The sequence below is a fragment of the Panthera onca genome, chromosome A2, assembly GCF_046562875.1.
Source record: "Panthera onca isolate mPanOnc1 chromosome A2, mPanOnc1 haplotype 2, whole genome shotgun sequence".
Classification (NCBI taxonomy): domain Eukaryota; kingdom Metazoa; phylum Chordata; class Mammalia; order Carnivora; family Felidae; genus Panthera; species Panthera onca.
This window is the reverse complement of record NC_138340.1, coordinates 106,883,987-106,908,068: the sequence shown is the minus strand read 5'-3', so window position 1 is coordinate 106,908,068 and position 24,082 is coordinate 106,883,987. Positions and strand designations below refer to the sequence as shown.

The window sequence follows — 24,082 nt, the reverse complement described above, 5'->3', positions numbered from 1 at the left end:
GGGGATATGTACTATTAAATGTTAAAATAATTGATAAACCTACTGTAATTAAAATAGCATATTCCAATAAGACAAATAACAAGGTAGAATTCAGAAATAAATCCAGGCAGAGATGAATATTTAATATATTATTTTCAAATAAGCGAATTAAAACTGAAACCATTTACTAAACCTTGTTGGAACAATTAGCTATCAGATTGTAGGAAAATAACACATACCTTTAAATGAATTCCAGGTAGATTGAAAACATAAGAGGCACCAACAAAGAAGTGATATAAGTACTAGAAGAAAATATATACCACTGTATTAGCATATGTGTGTGAAACACCTTCCTTTGATTGGCATAAAACTCTAACATTATAAAATGAAAGACTGACAGATTTAATGATAAAAATTTTGATAAAGTACACCATGATATATATATATATATATATATATATATATATATATATATATATATATATATATGAGAAAGAGAGGGCATGAACAGGGGAGAGGAGCAGAGAGGGACAGAGCAAGAGAGAGAATCTTAAGAAAGCTCCATGTTCAGTATGGAGCCCAACATGGGGCTCGATCCCAGGAGATGGGATCCTGACTTGAGGTGAAATTTAGACTCAGTGGCTCTAATGACTGAGCCACTGAGATATCCCACCAGGAATACGTTTAGTAAAAAGCAGTCAAAAACTAAAGCATGTAGATAAGATAATAAAGATGTAAGCAGCAGTTTCTGAAAGAAAAACATAGGTACAGTAGAGGCTGAACCAAGATCAACAAGTTTATCTTAAAAGAAAACTGAAGAAATATACATTCCTCCAATAAGATTGATGAAGGAAAAAAAAAGACAATTTGGAAACAGTACATAGTCAGGGATAGAATAAAGGATAAAATTGGTAAACAAGCATAAGGAAATACTTTATTAATATTAAAAGTATATATTAAATAGAAAATTCCTAGAAAAAGAAATCTTAGCAAAATTGACTTCCAACACATGAAACAGAACCCTGAATACTTATATACCACTAATTAAAACTCAATCATTAATTAAAATTTTCTTACAAAGGAAACACTGGTCCCAACCAGATTTTAGGCAAATTCTACCAAATATTTCTGAAACACATAATTCATAACATTAGTAGACTCACCCAAATAAAGACTAATTATGCTAAGACTGGGTGTCAGAAGGTAATTATAAACAAACAAACAAAAACTATCACACATATACAATTCAATATCCCAAACAAAACATTTGGAAAGTAAATGCAAGAGTCTACAAATAAAATAATCGATAATTAGCAAGTTAGGTTACCCCAGGGATCGAAGAGCATCAGCCCTAAAATAATTTCAAATTTTGTTTACACATTAATAGATGAAAGAGTAATTAAAAGACATCTTCTCACTAGATGCAAAAATAAAAGCTGCTGGAACATTCAAAAACCATGATGAGAACTCTTAGTGAACTTGGAATAGAAGAGAACTCACCTATGAAAGGTATGTTTGAAAAACACGGTAGTCATCTGATTCGATAATAAAAAGTTAGGAACTGGATTAGAGAAGCTACAATCCGACGGCCTGTTGGAGACTGTTCATACAGACTCAGCCCATTATGCATACCTTTTCCTGAATCCTAAATATTGTTGGTAGCTTGAAATTAGCCATGGTAGAACTGCTTGCATTATAGAAATTGGCAAATACTACACATCAAGGGTGGGGGTAGTGAAGGGAGGCAGAGCAGGAGGGAGATGTGTTGTTGGAACACCATTGAAGACAGGGCCGAGTTAGATCAATTAAAGAAGAAAGAGAAAGAAATGAGATAGCATTTGGGAGGTAAGAAATAATACAGTCATTACTTAAAACGTTATGATTGCCAACATAGAAAACACAACCAATACATGGACCATCTATTTTAATTAAAAATAGCACTTAGCTTTTTTTTAAACATGAGTAATCACTGAAAAGAAATGAACTACAGCTACAAATACCAACGTGCATTAAACTTTAGAAATACATCATTGACTGAAAACAAGATACAGAAGAATACAAACAATGTAATTCCACATTTATAGAGTTCAAAAACAAGCAAAATTCAGCACCTTATTGCCTAGGAATACATACATATGTGGTAAAACTATATTTTATAAAAAACAAGGAATGAAAAAAATCAAGATAATGATTATCTTTTGGGAGTGGAAGCAGGTAAGAGGTTGTGATTAGGAAATAGCACACAGAGCTCTTTCATAAGAAAAATAAATGGAAAAACTAGGCAGGTGGAAAAATTTGCAAGAAATATAACAGATCTACTGTTAAGACATAAATATAAATGTAGATATAAAATTTGCCAAATCAATAGATATAAAATCAATACAAAAAAATTAAAAAATGGGCAAAGGTTATGTAACAATGGTTACTCAAACTAAAAATTAAATACCAATTGAACTTTTTTTTGCCCCATCAGAGTTAGAAAATTGAAAAATATTTTGACATGGATTATTGGAGAAAAAATATTCTCAAGAACTCTTGGTCAAATTATAAACTGACAGTCTTTCTTGGCAGGTATATTTTTCTCTTATACAACAAGTCTACTTACAGAATTATGTTCTGTGGCCAAAATAGTGTAAGTTGGTGCTTGTGTGTGTGTGTGTGTGTGTGTGTGTGTGCGCGCGCGCGCGCACGCGCGCACGTGTGCATGCATACCATTGATTGTAATGGAAACAAAACATAACAGAAAAAGCGTCCTGAAAGCCTATTAATAAAGAAATTATTAAACAAAATAGAGGCACATTCTGCATACTATTAAAAATGAGATAGAACTACTTATGTTGGTCTGAAACAATGTCAGTGATACAGAGTATGAAAATCAAAATACAGGGTGTGATGCCACTTAATGGGTTGAATAAAAGACCAGAGTGTTGGGAGTTGGTTCTGGTAGATATGAAATAGTTACAGTGATTGTCACAGAGGCTTGGGGGTAGAGGAAGAGTTAGGGAATTTTCACTTCTTACTTGATATATTGTCCCTGAATTGGTTATCATTATGGAAAGTTGTTCACTCGTAATAAAATATATGAACATGGACTAACAAAAATAACAACTAGTGTTTACTTCTCAGATAAGTGAGGGGGTGCTTGTTGATTCTGAGGACTATGAAGTATTTGCATCATGGCTTAAGTGTTGAAAAAGATACGTGCATTAGGGGCTAGAGTTATGTTATCATCTTAATTTCCAATACTTTTTCTGTTTTGTGAATATAAATAAAATGCTAAGCATTTTGGTTATTAGTAACTGAAGATAACAGCAACCAGGAAGGAAACTCCATTTAAAGAATCTTAAAAAAAAATAAAAAACTATTTTGATTTTCAAAACTTCTAAAGATGTAGAAAAAGAAATGAGAAATAATTACTTATATTTCTATATATATATTAGGAAATACAAGTGACTATATGTGTCTATATCACTTTATATATATTTATAATGCATTATATAAATTAAATATATATACATAAAATTTATTTCATTATATATATTTCATTATATAAATATACATTTCATTGTATATATATGTGTGTGTGTGTGTGTGTGTGTGTGTATCCAAATTAGAGTTTCATTTACAAAGTTCATCAAAAAAAGAGCACTGCATAGGTTGGTGATTTTGTCACAAAAGATTGGCATAATAAGAATCTAGGAGAATTTGGAAAGAAGAATGTAAATTCTCTAGACAGATTGTCCAGTTTGGAGAATACAGGAAAATGTTATTAATAGTTGTATGACGACATACACCTGCATAACTAGAAATTCCTCAAGTAAATAAGTGCCAATTCTGACAGCCAGGGGATTTTCACATAGGAAAATCTAGGCAGACAGACATGCATGCATGCATGCTGTTGTCCTTTCCAGCAAAGCTGGAGAAATGCATGGGACTAAGCCAAGGATGCTTCCTGAGCCCCAGCAATTCCCTTCTCCTGGCTTAACCTGCCTCAGTAAAGTGGCATGCCCACAGCAAGTGATACTCGATGCAAAGTCTGACTGTGGAAGGAATGCCGTTCAGACTTTGCTATTCATAACGTTTCCTGTTTATGCTAAATTCAGCGCTTTGGATTGACCTCATTTACTTGTAACCTTCATGATTCCATTTGAAAATGCTTTCTTATAATTAATCTTTTATTGACAGTTTGATTTTATTCTTTCTGTGGTCTTCCATCTACTAAATTTATAATACAAAAGTCTTGTTACTATGTGAGTAGGGAGGGATTCATAAAAATGTGGATATCTCTCTATCAATAACATTCACCATTATCACACCGGAGCCAGTCCCAGGTAAAAGCTAAATACAGAAGTAGGAGACACAAGAGTCTCCAGGAAATTGTCTCCCTTGCTTATTGGGGCTAGAGTGTGTCTTTATCCTGCCACTAATGTACAATTGGATTAGGTAATGCAACCTTCTCCTGGTTGTTGAGTCATATTTCTCTCTGAAGAGCCCGAATATAAACTCAGTTAAAAATGCAGGAGGTTGGAAGGTAACCATAGATTTTAAACCCACAGCTGTAGTAATTTATCCTCCCAGGAAAGATATACTAGTTAGGATGCTATTATAAATGGACAACTCTGAGGGGAGGCAGCCATTTGAATCTGAATAACTCTGAAACCAAGTAATAACTTCACAAATAGGAATTTCAGATGGGAAAGATTTATGTATCAGGGAGGAATAAGGTGAAATAGATATTCTGAACAGAGCACAAAATCTTACATGCAGAGATAAATGCTGAGCTGACACATTACATTAAATCAGTGATTCTGTTGTTGTTTTCCCTTTCTTTGATAATCCTTTTTTGGCATCGTTTTTTTTCCCCTCCCCTTGGAGTTTCACTGGCACCCAAGGGTCTGTTCCTCTTCTCTTTAGCTCTTCTCCCTGTTCGTATATGTATGCTACTGAGGGGAGTCATTTGTTCACAGGCCACTTCCAACCATAGCTTCTAGTCCCAAGCTCTCCGTTACATTCTCTATGCTTCTCAAAGACAATAAGGATCCAGTATTGAAGACACACTGAAAGTCCTTCTATACACAAACCGCTTCTACATCCTAAAAGAAACAGTGCTGAACATACATCTAAAGCCTTTCCGTGACGGAACATTTCACAACTTGTTAAGAGTTCTTCCTTGTATTGGGCAGAAGTTGGCTGGAACTTCTTCGTACATATTTTATTGGACCCGTGGGGTCCGTGAGAAAGAAAGGTCACATCCCCTCCACATTACAATACTTGAAATGTCCAAAAATAATTACTATAGCTCCTTTACTATACTGCAGGCTAATCTTGTGTAAATTTTTTAACCATCCTTCATGTGATATTGTTTGGGGTAAATACAGTAAATTACAAAAATGTGGTTACAGAGTGTTCCCATCGCCGTATGCAGATGTTTCTGCAGCTTGTCACAAGAGGGTGATGTAGTTTCTACACTACTTTAAATCTGGGTTTGTCTTTCAGCCTGCTCTGACCAAGAGCATATAAGAGAAGTTATGTTATAAGAGTTTTGAGTATAACCCTCAAGAGGCCCTGTTTCTTCCAGTCTCACTTTCTGGAATCTGACACACCCACGTGAAGTGGGCTGAAGAAGCCTGGGCTTGCTTCCCCGAGGATGAGAATGGCTCAGTGGTCAACCACCACCCATTCTCAGACACACAAAGGAGGTGTCCCAATCTAACTACTGGCTGACAACAGTTGCGTGAATTATACCGGAGAAGAATTGCCCAGCTGAGCCCAGCTCAAGTTGCTGACCTCTAGACTCATGAGCAAATGAAATGATTGTTGTTTGAAACCACACAGTTTTGGTGTGGTTTGTTACCCAGCAGTAAATAATTGATCCAGTAAATTGTCCATTACCCATTTCATTACTCCATCCCTTAGAGTATCTATCCCTTCACAAGTATGACACCGAATACAGAATGCAGTATTTCCATCTCTAATTTGACTCAATTAGAATGGATCAAAGTTAGCCTTTCCTACATTATTCAGAGCTCATTTCTAAAATTATTTTTAATGTTTATTATTTATTTTTGAGAGAGACAGAGCATGAGCAGGGGAGGGGCAGAGAGAGGAAGACACAGAACCCGAAGCAGGCTCCAAACTCTGAGCTGTCAGTACAGAGCCCAATACTGGGCTCGAATTCATGAACTGTGAGATCGTGACCTGAGCTGAAGTCGGACACTCAACCAATTGAGCCACCCAGGTGTCCCGTCATATATTTCATTTCTGTTGCCAAACTATCAAAATTGCTCTAAGTTCTATAGCATCACATTTCCGATCTCTATTACAACATTCTTTATGTATAAAAATAATACAGAAAATATTAAAATATACTTAAGATGCTTCATGGATTTCTTCACAAATATTAATAATTTCTCAAAAAGTTTCTTTTCCGGGGCGCCTGGGTGGCTCAGTCGGTTAAGCGGCCGACTTCGGCTCAGGTCATGATCTCACGGTCCGTGAGTTCGAGCCCCGCGTCGGGCTCTGTGCTGACAGCTCGGAGCCTGGAGCCTGTTTCAGATTTTGTGTCTCTGTCTGACTCTCCCCTGTTCATGCTCTGTCTCTCCCTGTCTCAAAAATAAATAAAACGTTAAAAAAAAAAAAAAGTTTCTTTTCCTTGTTTCTTTGCTAATTTACTCCCTTTTTTCTCACCTCTTTCTGAAAAATCCAACAGTTGGATGTGGATCATTTAGCATTAATCCTCTAAGTTATTTTTTCTTTATTTTTCACTTCTTTATTTCTTTGTTCTAATTTATGTGATTTTCTCTTTTTAGCTTCCTATCCTTGATTTATATTCACTGTCATATTTTGTATTGAAATATAGTTGACAATATATTGAAATATTGTGTTAGTTTCAGGTGTATACCATAATGATTCCACAAGTCTATATGCTGTGCTCACCATGATAAGTGCAGTGTCCGTCTGTCACCATACAACATCATTACAATATTATTGACTATATTCCTTGCGCTATGCTTTTCATCTCTCTCACTTATTTTTTTAACTGGAAGTTGATACCTCTTAATCCCTGTCACCTATTTCACCTATACCCCCCACCCCCTCTCCTCTGACAACAACCAGTTCTCTGCATTTATGATTCTGTTTCTATTTGTTCATTTGTTTTAATTTTTTAGACTCCACGTAAGTGAAATGTTACAGTATTGGTCTTTCTCAGTCTGGCTTATTCCACTCAGTAAATACCCTCTAGGTCCATCCATGTCGTCACAAACGTCACGATCTCATTCTTTTCTATGGCTGGGTAATACTCTGTTGTATTTATTTATTTGTTTGCTTGTTTGTTTGCTTGCCTGCTTGTTTGTTTATATGTCATATCTTCTTTGTCCCTTTATCTATCAATGTATTGATAGACAGTGAGGTTCTTCCCTATCTTGGTTATTGTAAATAATGCTGCAGTTAACATACAGGGTGTTATGTACCCTCTAGGGTACATAGTAAATACCCTCTAGGTCCATCCGTGTCATCACAAACATCACGATCTCGTTCTTTTCTATGGCTGGGTAATATTCTGTTGTATTTATTTATTTGTTTGCTTGCTTGTTTGTTTGCTTGCCTGCTTGTTTGTTTATATGTCATATCTTCTTTGTCCTTTTATCTATCAATGTATTGATAGACAGTGAGGTTCTTCCCTATCTTGGTTATTGTAAATAATGCTGCAGTTAACATACGGGGTGTTATCTTTTTGAAGTACTCTTTCTGTATTCACTGACGTATTTTTAATTTTGAGAGATTTCTCTTTATTCTGTCATTATCCCTTTATATTAGCATTCAGCTCCCATTTTTGAGGTGTAATAAATACTCCTGTCTTTCTGATGATATTAAACGTAAGTTTAAACGTAAGTTTCCTCTTATTTCTTGTGTTGGGACTATTTCCTCTTGGTTTCTGTTTTGATTCTTTGTTTTTAATTTTTTAAATTTGGTGTATTTTTCTCTTATGTCAGAGACTTTCTTACAGTGTCATTAGCCGACACGTCACATCTAATCATAAGATGCTGAAAAGCCAGTAGGGGCTTTGGTGGTGGGAGGACAGGTTTGAAAAGAGGCAGGAAGAACAAGGGAGGTTTGAGTACTTCGCTTGGGTAACGGGACAATCCTGTGTCAATACATTGCAGATTTTTTTTTTCTTTCTACTTTTTCTACAGGACTATTCGTTTCTCAAGAGCAATCTCCTCGGACTTCCTGTGTGGTATTATGGGAGTTAGGTAGGAAAAGAAGCATAAAGGCTCTCAAATCCACTGTTGTGATTGTAACTTGATCTCGTTGCTTTCTGTTCCATTCCCCTCTCCAGCTCCCACATGGGCTGGGTGTCCCTGAGCCCTGAGCTCCTCTGGTTCAGTTTCTTTAGAATAAGCTTCCACCCCCCCACTGATAGGGAGCCATTGACAGGACACAGGGTCATGAGAGAGTTGGGGATCCAGAAGTTAAGAAGAAGGCAACTGCCCATTATATGTGCAAACTTGAAACCAATATTCCTATCATTACTTCCATGCCTCACATCTTAACTACCTTGTTAACTGGCACCTTCAAGTGCTGAGTCTCCCTGCAATTTCGCAGTTTGAAGTATAGATTGACCCATTTCTCATCTAGCACCTTCTCTGCAAGCACTTTGCCCTTCACCTCCTCCACTAATCTAAGTGGGTCACCACAACTCCTTCTGCTTCCCATCTTCCAAACCTGTGTTTAGGATTCTAGCCTGTCAGTCTCATTCCTCCATTTCTCTGCAGCCTTGTGAGTCTATACTTTTTAAATTTCTCTTATTGGCATTTCATAGGGATTCTCAAGAGGCAGAGATGAACGATGAGATACATGGGTGTGAGGATCGAAGTTGTGGAAATACTTTAGTTTAAATTAAGAAAGCATGTATTGTGATATTTTAAACCTATAGATTGTTTCTTCAGTTTTCTGTCCTTAAAAAAAAAAAAATGGGGGCGCCTGGGTGGCGCAGTCGGTTAAGCGTCCGACTTCAGCCAGGTCACGATCTCGCGGTCTGTGAGTTCGAGCCCCGCGTCAGGCTCTGGGCTGATGGCTCGGAGCCTGGAGCCTGTTTCCGATTCTGTGTCTCCCTCTCTCTCTGCCCCTCCCCCGTTCATGCTCTGTCTCTCTCTGTCCCAAAAATAAATAAAAAACGTTGAAAAAAAAAAATTAAAAAAAAAAAAAATGATGGTATTGCTAACACTAAGATAACTCAAAAAGAAAAGAATTCTAAGAAAAGTGAAGATAAATTTTATTTTTAAAAAGATATGTCAACTCAGCAGGTTTATGGATATCACTGGAAAAGGCTAGAATTCCCAGACTTGGGGGGGAGTGGTGATTTTGTTACAGAATTGAAATATTCCTGAATGGAAGTGCCAAAGAATGTCCTCGTCTTGGTCCTTCATTTTGCAGTCACCATACATTTTAGATCAAGGTTGACAAACTGTAAGCCCCTGGCCAGTCACCTGTCTTGTTTATTGTAACACAGCCACTTGCATTCACTCACATGTTACCTGGAGCTTTGGTGATACAAACACTGGTATTTACACTAGAACCAAGTTGTTACAAAAACATTTACTGTCTGGCTCTCTACTGAAAAAGTTCGCTGACACCTACTTTAGTTGGCTAAGCTGCAGGAACAAGAGTTAGTGGCCACTGTGTTAAAAAATAAAATAAAATAAATAAGCAAAGAATCAGACGTGCAGAATAGCAACATTTTATCTTTTTTATCCAGATTAACGAGATTATTAAAATGATGTCGCTTCTTCACTATAAAAGGCAAGTAAAAACAATGCCTGCTCTATAGATTCTATTTGAAACACATGAAAGTCAAAATCTATTGCCACAAAACTCTTCATATCATCCCCTGAATTACCTAAAGGATCAAAGCATCTGGGAACTTGATTAAATTCTTTCATTTTAATCATGGTGGACACAGCATTATACAGGGAACAAAAGACACCTGAGTTTGAGCCTCATCTGTGCTATTAACATATTCTATGGCCTTGGGCAAGTCACAATCCCTCTAGATTTAAGTTTCCTTGCCCATAAAGACGGGGGATTAAATTGCATGGTCTTGCATTGGCTGTGATTCTGTAAGGTTGTGACGAGGACAGCTAACAGCTCCATCCCCTGCACATGTTGTTATTAGGCTGCTCCACTGGTTTTAATATTTAAAAGAAAAAGCATCAAGCACTAAAATGAGGAATTTGAAGCTGAGGCTATATTATGATTCCCCTACTTTTATACTTTATTTGGATTGCCTTAGAAAAATCATTTATGCAATTCCATGCTCCAGTTTCCTTTTTACTAAAACAGCAATAATAGTGTTGGTATCTTTACTATATCAAGATATACTATTCTTTTTGAAAAAGCTATTTGGGAAGATTTGGAAGAAAAAGAGGTACATAAATATTAAATTCTTGCTTCTAAATTAATTTTAGGTTATTATAATCTTCCAAAAAATACTTAACCTTGCCCTTTAAAATATTGCACGCAGAATGCAAATTAAATGCTAAATTTTACATAGTCCTTACTCATGTGTGAAAAAATTAGATATTCTGCATCGTAGACAACTCTTCTGAAATAATGGCACCATGTAATATCACTGTTAGCTTTCCCAGCTGAGAAATGCTGTTTTCATGAATAGTGATAAGAAAGGAATTTGAATGGAATTTTACATTCTCATGCCTTGTTACATAAAATTGTCACTCAGGACTATAAATTTTATCCCTTTTATACCAAATATAAACTATCAATTTCAAATGTGTAGCATAGATTTAGATGCATTTCTTCCTATTTAATTTTTAAATGTCAGGTAAACAGTGTTAGGTAAAGAGAACTCTGAATATGATTAGTTAGTATTAGATACATTTAATCAAAACCATGTCCCCTTCTGATTATATATAATATTAAAAACCTTACTGTTTATGCACTATGCAGCAACTGGAAATGTTTGCCTCAGTAATCTAACTTAGGGTCAACTTGTTACAGAATAAGAATTGTAAAGGGTCTGTACCTTTTAATAAAAGGGTAAAATTACTTCTTTTCAAATATTCTTTCTTTGTTTTTGATACTTACAGTAATAATTACAATACTCAAATTTTACCTTGATAATTAAGTAGAAAATATAACTTCATATTAAATTAGTTATAAATGTTTGGGGGGGAGATAGCAAATTAATAAAAAAGAAATACTCTGAAGCAATATACTATTCAGTCTTTTTTTTTTTTTTTTTTTTTTTTCAAGATCTGTCCGTGGACAGATACTGTGGACAGTATAGGGGTCAGGAAAATTTAATGCTGTTGTTGAAGACCTTGTCATTTTTTGCTGAACCGAAATTATTTAAATATTTATGAAGTATCTATAAAGTTCACTGGAAACCCACAAAGCCTAATATGTATCTGAAGGGGTGTATGCTAACACCCCAACCTTTATAAAGAGCGACTGGTGAGAGGTCTGGTGGAACAAAGGGAAATATTTTAGTAACATGCAATTCTTCCTATTATATTGTGTCCTTAAGACTGCTCTCTTCCTATCACTCACTGTTCCTCCAAAACAGATAAACGATATATATTGTTTTACGACCACCATTTAACTTCATATCTCTTGTCTTGTTTCTATAATAATGGTATATTTTACCCCTATCCTAGCATACGAACACTTCTCTTCCTTTATGAAGACTTTGCAGACTGCCTGTAGTCTTCAAGTTCCTGTGAAACTCACCTGGTTGACTTTTTCCTAATAGTTTTTTCCTCTATTGTTTTTTTTAAAACTTTTTTCTTTATATTTAGCCTTATGACTTTTTTTTTCCCACCTGAATTTGCAGTTTGACTTTTTAATCTAGCATTTCTCCTTTGAGTATTCTGATCATTGCAACCACCATGACATTCTTACCTCACCTCACCTCACCTCACCTCACCTCACCTCATCTCATCTCATCTCACCTCATCTCCTATCTACGTAACATATGTTATGTATAATTCAGCTGTGGACCATTTAGTCAGTTCTAATCCTCCTCCTTTAAAAAATACATTAAATTCTGGGGTGCCTGGGTGGCTCAGTCAGTTAAGCATCTGACTTTGGCTCAGGTCATGATCTCGCTGGGTTTGTGAGTTTGAGCACTGCTTCATGCTCTGTGATAACAGTTCAGAGCCTGGAGCCTCCTTCAGATTCTGTGTCTCCTCCTCTCTCTGCCCCTCCCATGCTCATGCTCTGTCTCTCTCTGTCTCTCAATAATAAATAAACGTTAAAAAAATTTTTTTTAATAAAAAATACATTAAATTCCTATGCATAAATATTTTCACACTTGTCCTATTTTTATTCCTAACATAATCCTTAAAAATTGAATTCTTAGTCCATGTGCGTATTTTTTTAAAGCTTTTGGTACATGTTACCAAATGCCTTTTTCAAACTTCAACAAATTTATATTTCCCATCATTGTTTTTACTTTTTGTCAAGTCTGATTAATAGAAAAATAGTATCCAATTCATTTAATTTTTTTAATTTTATTTTTATTTTTTAAAATTTACATCCAAATTAGCATATAGTGAAACAATGATTTCAGCAATAGATTCCTTAATGCCCCTCACCCATTTAGCCCAACCCCCCTCCCACAACCCCTCCAGCAACCCTCAGTTTGTTCTCCAAATTTATGAGTCTCTTCTGTTTTGTCCCCCTCCCTGTTTTTATATTATTTTTGTTTCCTTTCCCTTATGTTCATCTGTTTTGTCTCTTAAAGTCCTCATATGAGTGAAGTCATATGGTTTTTGTCTTTCTCTGACTAATTTCATTTAGCATAATACCCTCCAGTTCCATCCACGTAGTTGCAAATGGCAAGATTTCATTCTTTTTGATTGCCAAGTAATACTCCATTGTATGTATATGTGTGTGTATAGATAGATAGATAGATAGATAAAGATGTGTATATATATATATATATATATGTATATATATTTATGTATATGTATATGTTATATATGTATACATGTATGTGTATGTATATACATATATATATGTGTGTGTATACATATATATATGTGTGTGTATATATATATATATATATATATATATATATATATATATATACACACACACCACATCTTCTTTATCCATTAATCCATCGATGGACATTTGTGTTCTTTCCATACTTTGGCTATTGTTGATAGTGCTGCTATAAACATGGGGGTGCATGTGTCCCTTCAAAACAGCACACCTGTATCCCATGGATAAATGCCTAGTAGTGGAATTGCTGGGTCACAGGGTTATTCTAGTTTTAATTTTCTGAGGAACCTCCATACTGTTTTCCAGAGTGGCTGCACCAGCTTGCATTGCCACCAACAATGCAAAAGAGATCCTCTTTCTCTGTATCCTCGCCAACATCTGTTGTTGCCTGAGTTGTTAATGTTAGCCGTTCTGACAGGTGTAAGGTGGCATCTCATGGTGGTTTTGATTTGTATTTCCCTGATGATGAGTGATGTTGAGCATTTTTTCATGTGTCTGTTGGCCATCTGGATGTCTTCTTTGGAGAAGTGTCTATTCATGTCTTTTGCCCATTTCTTCACTGGATTATTTGTTTTTTGGGTATTGAGTTGGATAAGTTCCTCATAGATTTTGGATACTAACCCTTTATCTGATATGTCGTTTGCAAATATCTTCTCCCATTCTGTCGGTTGCCTTTTAGTTTTGCTGATTGTTTGTTCACTGTGCAGAAGTTTTTATTTTGATGAGGCCCCAATAGTTCATTTTTGGTTTGGTTTCCCTTGCTTCTGGAGACATGTTGAGTAAGAAGTTGCTGCAGTCAAGATCCAAGTGGTTTTTGCCTGCTTTCTTCTCGAGGATTTTGATGACTTCCAGTCTTACATTGAGGTCTTTCATCCATTTTGAATTTATTTTTGTGTATGGTGTAAGAAAGTGATCCAGGTTCATTCTTCTGCATCTCGCTGTCTAGTTTTCCCAGCACCACTTGCTGAAGAGACTGTGTTTATTCCATTGAATATTCTTTCTTGCTTTGTTGAAGATTAGTTGGCCATACATTTGTGGGTCCCTTTTTGGGTTCTCTATTTTGTTCCATTGATCTGAGTGTCTGTTCTTGTGCCAGTACCACACTGTCTTGATGATTACAGCTTTGTAGTATAGCTTGAAGTCTGGGATTGTGATGCCTCCAGCTTTGGATTTCTTTCTCAAGATTGCTTTGGCTATTCGGGGTCTTTTCTGGTTCCATACAAATTTTAGGATTATTTGTTCTAGCTCTGTGAATAATGCTGGTGTTACTTTGATAGGGATTGCATTGAATATGTAGATTGCTTTGGGTAGTATCGACATTTGAACAATATTTGTTCTTCCTGTCTGGGTACATGGAATCTTTTACCATTTTTTTGCGTCTTCGTCAATTTCTTTCATAAGCTTTCTATAGTTCTCAGTGTATAGATTTTTCACCTCTTTGTTTAGATTTATTCCTAGGTATTTTATGGTTTTTTGTGCAACTGTAAATGGGATCGATTCCTTGATTTCTCTTTCTGTTGCTTCGTTGTTGATATACTTTTAATTTATTATGATAAGGTAGGAGATTGGAAGCAAGTGATGTGTGTTTTTTTTCTAAATGATTATCTCAAAACCAAATATTTAATCATATAACCTCCTAATTTAAGTGCTACTTCATTACATTCTGATTTATGTACATTAGAGTGTAGTTCTGGATTTTTCCCTTACATTCCAATTATCTGTTAATTGTTATGCTCATACCACATTTCATTAATTAATAATATTAAATGCATTTAAAATTATATCTCAAATACTCTTCGTAAAATATTAGGACATATTTGTTTATTCTTTTTATTTATTTATTTTGAGAGAGAGAGAGAATATGAGAATGAGCATGGAAGAGGCAAAGAGAGGAGGAGAGACACATTCCAAATAGGCTCCATGGCTCAGCCCAGAGCCTGATATGGGGCTGGATCTCATAAACTGTCAGATCGTGACTTGAAATGAAATGAAGAGTCAGATGCTTAACTGAGGCAGTCAGGCACCCATTTATTTGTTTATTCTTATAAGAAAAATCTGACAGTGATACTGCGTGAAATTGTGCTAAATTTATAGCCTTGCTTGGAGTGAAAAACATCTTTACAACATTCAGTATTCACACATCTGTCATATCTTAATTTATGCAAACTTGTTATATAAAAATATATTAATTTTCCATAGATCTTTCACATAGCCTCTGTCCCTTTATTAGGTATATTACTGGGTATTTTATTTGTTTTGTTTTATATGAAGTGGCTTTTTTATTTTTATTTTTTATTTAAATCCCAGTTAACATTCACTGTGATATTAATTTCAGGTGTACAGTGTAGTGATTCAACAATCCCACAAAATACCTGGTGCTCATCACAGCCAGTGTACTCCTTAATTCCCATCACCTGTTTCACCCATCTCCCCCAGCCACCTCCCCTTTGATAACTCTTAGTTTGTTTTCTATAGTTAAGAGTCTGTGGGTGCCTAGGTGGCTCAGTCCATTGAGCATCTGACTCTTGATTTCAGCTCAGCACAGTTCATGAGATCAAGCCTCGTGGTAGGCTCCTTGCCGACAGCACGACCCCTGCTTGGGCTTCTCTCTCTCCCTCTCTGTCTCTGTGTCTACCCTGTTCAAACTTTCTCTCTCTCTCAAAATATGTAAAATAAAACAAAATTTTTTTCTTGGGTTGCCTGGGTGGCTCATTCAGTTAAGTGTCTGGCTTCAGCTCATTTCATGATCTCACAGGTTCAAGCCCTGTGTTGGGCTCTATGCTGACAGTTCAGAGGCTGGAGCCTGCTTTGGATTCTGTGTGTCCCTCTCTCTCTGCCCCTCCCTGGCTCATATTCTGTCTCTCTCTCAAAAATAAATAAACGTTAAAAAATATTAAAGTGTGTTTCTGGGTTTGCCTCTCTCCCTTTATTTTGTTTCTTAAATTCTACTTGAGTGAAATCATGGTATTTGTCTTTCTATGACGTACTTTGCTTAGCATATATATTCTCTAGCTCCATTCTTGTCATTGCAAATGGTGAAATTTCATTCTTTTCTATGACTAAGTAAAATATATGTAATATATATATATACATATATTATGCATATACATATATATTATATAGTGTATATATTATAGTGTATAATACTATAGTATAATACTATAATACTATATTATAGTATATAATATATACACTATATTACATATATTATATATACATATATATTATATAGTATACATAATATTTATTCATCAGTTAGATACTTGGACTGTTTCCATAATTCAGCTATTATAGATAATACTGCTATAAACATTGGGATGAATGTATCCCTTTGAATCAGTATTTTTGTATTCTTGGGGTAAATACCTCTAACCGAAATTGCTGGATTGTAGAGTAGTTCCATTTTTAACTTCTTGAGGAAACTCCATACTGATTTTCAGAGTGGCTGCACCAGTTTGCAATCTCACCAACAGGGCAAAAGGGTTCCCCTTCCTCCACATCATCAGCAGCATCTGTTGTTTCTTGTGTTGTTGATTGTAGCCATTTTGACTGGTGTGAGGTAACATCTCACTGTAGTTTTGATTTATATTTCCCTGATAATCAGTGATGTTGAACATCTTTTCATGTCTGTTGGCCATCTGTATATCTTCTTTGGAACACTGTGTGTTCATGTCTTCTGACCATTTTTTAATTGGATTATTCATTTTTGGGGTGTTGAGTTGCATAAATTCTTTTTTTTAATGTTTTTATTTTTGAGATAGAGACAGAGCATGAGTGGGGATTGGAAGCAGAGAGAGGGTGACCCAGAATCTGAAGCAGGCTCCAGGCTCCCGGCTCCCAGCTGTCAGCACAGAGCCCGATGCGGGGCTCATACTCACTAACTGTGAGATCATGACCTGATCTGAAGTTGGACACACAACCCACTGAACCACCCAGCACCCTGAATTGCATAAATTCTTTATATATTTTGGATACTAACCCTTTATGAGATATGTCATTTACAAATAACTTCTCCCATTTTGTAGGTTGCTTTTTTAGTTTTGTTGATTGTTTCCTTCACTGTACAGAAGCTTTTTATTTTGATGAAGTCCCAGTAGTTAATTTTTGGTTTTGTTTCCCTCGACTCAGTGACATATCTAGAAAGAAGTTGATATGGATGATGTCAAAGAGGTTACTTCCTGTGTTCTCCTATAGGAGTTTTATAGTTTCAGGTGCCACATTTAAGTCTTTAATCCATTTTGAATTATTTTTGTGTATGTAGTAAGAAACTGGTCCAGTTTTATTCTTCTGCGTGTTGCTGTCCTGTTTTCCCAACACTATTTGTTCAAGAGATTGTCTTTTTCCTATGACATATTGTTTCCTGCTTTGTCAAAGATGAACTGACCATACAGTTGTGGGTTCATTTCTGGGTTTCCTGTTCTGTTCCATTGATCTATGTGTCTATTTTTGTACCAGTACCATACTATTTTGATCAGTACAGTTTGCAATAGGACTTGCAATTGGGAATTGTGATGCTTCCAGCTTTGCTTTTTTTTTTTTTTTTTTTTTTTTTTTGTCTTCAAGATTGCTTTGGCTATTTGGGGACTTTGTGATTCCATACAGATTATAGGATTGTTTGTTCTAACTCCGTGAAAAATGCTGTTAGTATTTTGATAAAGATTGCTGTAAGTGTATAGGTTGCTTTGGGTAATACATTTAACAATATTTATTCTTCCAATCCATGAACATGAACATATTTCCATTTCTTTGTTTCCCCTTCAATTTCTTTCAACATTGTTTTAGAGTTTTCAGAATACAGGTCTTTTGCCTCTTTCATTAGATTGATTCCTAGGTATCTTACTGTTATTAGTGCAGTTGTAGATGGGATTGATTCCTTAATTTCTCTTTCTGTTGCTCCATTTTTGATGTATAGAAATGCAACAGATTTCTACACAATGATTTTGTATCCTGTGACTGTACTGAATTTGGTGGAATATTTCAGGTTTCTATATAGAGTATCATGTCATCTGCAAATAGTGAAAGTTTGATTTCTTCCTTGCTGATTTGGATGACTTTTATTTCTTTTTGCTGTCTGATTGCTGAGGCTAGGGCTTGAAGTACTATGTTAAATAGTAGTGGTGAGAGTGGGCATCAGAGTGGGATATTAATTTTTTCTCAAAGCATTTTTGATTGAATGTAAGAATATTATTCAGAGGCGCCTGGGTGGCCCAGTCAGTTGAGAGTCTGACTTCGGCTCAGGTCATGATCTCATGGCTCTCAAGTTCGCGTCCCGTATCAGGCTCTGTGCTGACAGCCTGGATCCTGCTTCAGATTGTGTGTCTGCTTCTCTCTCTGCCCCTCCCCTGGTTGCATCCTGTCTCTCTCTCACAAAAATAAATAAACATTAGAAAATTAAAAATAAAATAATAAATGTAAGAATGTTATTCATGTAGATATATTTATTTTGTATCCACTTTTTGTATTTATACATTGGTTTTAAACAATTTTAGTTGATTCTTTTTGGTTTCCCAATGAATCATCATATCCTAAATAAATAATTTTGGCACCTTGTTCTATGTCTTCCATTTCTATGAAAAGCTTCCAGGCTCTCTCCATGTTATTAAACAATGAAAAGTTTACACTGAAGCATAGACCAGAGTACATGTCTAGACTGCGACCTTGAAGGGTTATCCAATGTATCTCTCTCATGTCCAAATGTCCAGCATCAGTGATGAATTATTCTTTTAAAGGAATTAAAGACATTCCTTAGCTCTCATTCGATGTATTTTTTCAAGTATATATGTTTTATCTTTAAGAAACTTTCTGCTTACATTTCAGAGTAGGCTTTTTATTTTTCCTTTATTCTTCATGGTTTAATAGGTTCCTTAAGGATTTAAGAAGATACACAGCAAGCTGGACACAAATGTAAAGGAAAGCAGAGAAATCAGTACCCACCTGTGCCCTGCATAGAGTTTAGCATAGTGTCTGATATAGAGTTGGTTCTGCCTTAAACTTTAAGGAAAAGCCACTTCTAAAAGGCCTAGAAATAAAAAAATAAATAAATAATACAACTTATTGACTTGGATTACTAAGTCTAAAATGAAAAGGAACTTCTAACACTAACATCTTCACTTCTGGGTGCAAGAGAGAAATATCACTAAATGAAAGACTATCATCGATTAGAAAAGCAAATAAAAACTCTGTTATCAATTTAAAGTGACAGCATACTAAGGGAGCCTGGGTGGCTCAGTTGGTTAAATGTCCAACTTTGGCTCAGGTCATGAAGTCATCGTTCACAAGTTGGAGCCCCACGAAGGGCTCTGTGCTGACAGCTCAGAGCCTGGAGCCTGCTTTGGATTCTGTGTCTCCCTCTCTCTCTGTCCCTCTGCTGCTTGCACTCTGTCTCTTTCTCTCTGTCAAAAATAAATATTAAAAAACATTTTTTTTAAGTGACAGCATACTACTGCCACATTTTCCTCAGCCACATCTTCAAGAACAAATAAGAGCATTGAACAATTACTGGGTTTTAAAACTGGAAAATTACAACTGATGACAGATATCAATTTCTGCTCCAACTCTGGAAAATTTTTGTATTCATTTCTCCTTAAGTTTTATGAGGAAAACTCTATTATTGATGGCTCCCTCTTTAGGCATCTTTCTCAAAGTGGGGAAAATTAATGTAAGTACAGGGTTCCTTGGACTTTGACTATATCATGTAACATATTTAATTCATTTCCTTTTCTTGCCAAAACATAAGCTACCACTACTTCCATTACTATAGGAAATACAGAAAAATGACTGGAACTTCCATTTAAAAAAAAAAAAGGAAAAGTGATGTGAGTCAAGAGATATTCAAGAAGAATAAAGTTAAATCTGACTTTGAGCATATCTTACAGTGGCCCATTCCTTTAGACAATTAATGCTTAGGCTTCACGATCATGATTTATTTTGAGATGTCAGTTTTAAGATCGTGAAGGAAAAATGTTCAAGGCAATGATAATGTCCCACTTTAAAGTTCTTGTGTTTCTGCTTAAATGGTTATAATAACACATGCTGTAGAAATTTTCTATATTTATTTTAGAATTACTGGTATGTGCATATGCATTATTCTTGGTAGGATGGGCATCTTCATATCTAGGGCATCCCACTATGATGACTGATTATGTTCCAGCTGGTCTTTCTCTACTTAGGAATGAAATTTTTTACTAGAGTAAATTTAATCAGACAATCTTGTTAAATGTGGCACTGGTCCCAATCAGTCGAAAGTTTTAAAAAGAAAAAATATATATATGAAAAAAGACAAAAGCTCTAGTCTTTAATGTCATGAACTTCTCCAATGTGAGTTCTGATTTTGGACAGACTTTGAATCATATCTTGAATTCATCACTTACTGGCTCAATTACTTTCAAAGAGCTGTGGAATCCCTCTAATTCTTGGTTTCTATAAGTTGGAGATTAGTATTAATAGCTACATTTCAGGCTTGTCATGAGGGTAAATTGAGATACTGTTTGCATGTATTGGCCAAGTGTCCCCAGATGGGAAGTAGGCAGTAAATGTTGCCTTTTGTTGTTACTATTATGTTTTCTAACCAGTGTCAAAGAATAATTTACAAACCAACCACCTGCATCATTATCTCTTGAGATACTTATTAAAATATAAATTCTAAGTCTCTCTCAGTACCAACTATTTCAAGATCTATAGGCTTGTGGGGCGCCTGGGTGGCTCAGTCGGTTAAGTGGCCGACTTCGGCTCAGGTCATGATCTCGCGGTCCGTGAGTTCGAGCCCTGCGTCAGGCTCTGTGCTGACAGCTCAGAGCCTGGAGCCTGTTTCAGATTCTGTGTCTCCCTCTCTCTCTGACCCTCCCCCATTCATGCTCTGTCTCTCTATGTCTCAAAAATAAATAAATGTTAAAAAAAAAAAAAATTAAAAAAAAAAAAAAAAAAGATCTATAGGCTTGAGGTCTAGGAATCTGGATTTTTCTAAAGAATCCCAGGTGATTCTTCTGCGCATTAAAGTTTGAAAACCATTATTTAATCCTGGAATTTACTTTTATTTTTAATGCTGTTTTCTTATCATATAACAGGAGTTTAAAGTCGCTCATTAGTAATTGTATTAATTTATATTCTTAATATGCTATCTTCCTGGAAGATAATAAATGAGCATTGCTAGGTTTGTATTTTAAAAGCCCAACCCTGGGGCGCCTGAGTGGCTCAGTTGGTTGGGCGACCTACTTCAGCTTAGGTCATGATCTCACAGCTTGTGAGTGCAAGCCCCACATCGGGCTCTGTGCTGGCAGCTCAGAGCCTGGAGCCTCCTTCGGGTTCTGTGTCTCCCTCTCTCTGTCCCTCCCCTACTTACACACTGTCTCTGTCTGTCTCTCTCAAAAATAAACATTAAAAAATGATAATGATAAAATAAAAAAATAAGAAGCCCATCCCCCGGGGTGCCTGGGTGGCTCAGTTGAGCGTTAGACTTCAGTTCAAATCATGATCTCACAGTTTTTGGGTTCAAGCCCCATGTCAGGCTCTGCTCTGACAGCTCAGAGCCTGGAACCTGCTTCACATGCTGTCTCTGTCTCTGTCTCTCTTTCTTTCTCTGTGCACCTCCCCTGCTCATGCTCTCTCTGTTTCTCAAAAATAAATAAATGTTGAAAACAAAAATTTTTAAATGCCTATTCCCTTTCCTTCCTCCCAAGCTCAGGGCCATTGACAACTGCTTCCAACTTCCCTGGAGTCTTCCTGATCTCTTTTCTCCCTGCCCAGGACCACTTGGCTCTCTCTAATGCACTTCTTAGGCACTCTTCTTTTCTAAATATTTGAGCTTTTAATCATTCTCTAAATGGTAACTTCCAAGCCTCTGAATGTCCAAGTTAAAATCCTCAGAAATATAGCCCCTACCTCTCCTTTTAGCCATATCTCCATTCTGTCTCTGACACAGTGTATTCCAATAAAAGAGAAAAATTCATCATTTCAAGTAACTTATTCTGCCTGTTTCAGTGCCCTTCCTTCAGTCATTGAATAACTTTAAATTTCTTCCCATTGACATCATGTCCACTAAGATCCAGCTTGAACGCCACTTCCTCCCAAGAGCTTTTCCAAATCTTTCCAGCTGGAAGAGATTACCTTCTCGAAACCCTTAGTTACTAACATTCTTCTAACACTTAGATTTTTCTTTTTTGTATTATGTCCACTATTGGTTTTTTTTTTTTTCTTTTTAAAAATTTCTTACAGACAAAAACACATCATCTCTTTCTCTTCATCTCTCATGGTGCTTGGCATAATCCTGATCTTAAGATGATTATTCTAAAGTAACCACTGAATGAATGAGTAGAAGCAACATGTGGCTTGCCAAAATGGTTTTCTACAGACACTCAACTTATAAAATATTATCTTTTGGCACTTTTTTAAAAGCTGATTTATTTATTTTGAGAGAGAGTGCACATGCAAGGTGGGAAGGGGCAGAGAGAGGGGGAGAGAAAGAATCCCAAGCAGGCTCCATGCTGTTAGTGCAGAGCCCCATGAGAGACTTCATCCCATAAACCACGAGATCATGACCTGGGCTGAAATTAAGAGTCAGAGCTTAAGCAACTGGGCCACCCAGGTGCCCCCCTATCTTTTGAAACTTTTAATTACTGTGGGAATGCACGCAATTCTTGCTTTGTTGAATGTGTATGGACCTTGGAAATCATCTATCCAACACTAGCCCTGCAGTTGAGATACTTCAAACCACGATGTCTTGCCCAAATCATACTGTTAAGGATGACACTAGGTCCAGTAGTATATTGGACTAATTCTCTTTCCTGATGATTTATACATTTATTTTGTCATGTATTAATATGCTTACTTTTCACTTTGGTATAGTATATTGTATAAGCTTGTATTAGTTTATTTTATTGCTTATAATGCTGTATTATCAACAATCACAAATTTTTACTGTGATACAACAAGAAGCACTGATCCTCATGCTTAAGAGACAGTTTGTTGACTATGTTTCAGCTGAACTACATTGGGTTCTGCTTTAGGCTGTGTTTCAGCTGGGCTCAGCTGCAGACTGACTGCTGGATTCAGGTTTTCTACATGTGTCTTCTTTGGGGACCATGCTAATGGGGCAGCGGCCACCTGCGGCTTTTCTTTCGTGGTATGTCACAGGGCCTCAAGAATTAGACTGAACTGTTCCCATTGGCCAATGCCCACGTTCCATTGGCCAAAGAAAGTAATTTGGTGAAGCCCAGTATAAATGCTTCTCATGTTGGCGGGGGACTCCAAGTTGACAGGGCAAAGTGCATGGATGCATAGGAAAAATAAGAAGAACTGAGAATAATGATCTACCTACCCCATGTCTTTATAATTTGTTTTTACTATGTTTACATTTATATTTCATACCTGCAATAGGGATGTATGTCAAAATAGTTCATTTCTAAAGATACGATTATAGATATTCCTTATAACAAGTGCACCTTGAAAATAAAATAAGTAAAACTTTACCTACATGGAAATTTAGTTTCTATATCTCCGTTATTAAATTGGAAAAAAAATGTGTATTCAATTTTGTCTTCACACTTGACAAAGTTTTTATATGATTGGCCTACACTAACCATTCTCTATTACTCAGTCCTGCCCGTGTGAGAAATTACAGTGATTTCATTCATGCTAGCAATGTAAATAAGTAAAACTCTACTTAAAGATATTAAGGGATTTGGGTTTTGTTTCCTATTTGCACCAGCAAACAGAAGAATGTAAAGGTATGATTTGTAATCTGCAGTGATAAAATTCATGAGAAAATTTCTTAAAAGATATAAATTTTTAGGGGTACCTGGGTGGCTCAGTTGAGCATATGACCCTTGATTTCATCTCAGGTCATGATCTCCCAGTTTGTTGCATCGGGCTGCATGTCCGGCTCTGCACTGACAGCATGGACCCTGCATGGGATTCTTTCTCTCTCTCTCTTTCTATCCCTACCCTGTGCACACTCTTGTTCTCTCTCAAATAAGTAAACATTTTTTACAAAGATACAATTTTTTAATAATTACCCAGGTTGAATCTAATGCATGTGGACTAAAATCAGTTTCAGTTAAACCTTCCTTCAAGGAAACCT

General features: G+C 36.1%; 1 long non-coding RNA gene across 2 annotated transcripts in view; it reads right to left on the bottom strand.

Annotated features, from left to right (window-relative positions):
• Positions 1 to 218: 218 nt before the first annotated feature.
• The window catches only part of LOC132674653 (uncharacterized), a 47,301-nt gene continuing 23,437 nt past the window's right edge, over positions 219 to 24,082 (bottom strand). The window contains exon 5 of one of the 2 annotated variants that reach the window (XR_009608578.2): positions 219 to 281. This is a non-coding gene — a long non-coding RNA (uncharacterized LOC132674653). Of the gene's footprint in view, positions 282 to 18,943; positions 19,401 to 24,082 lie in introns of those variants that run through there. The other variant, XR_009608582.3, reaches the window with a different exon arrangement.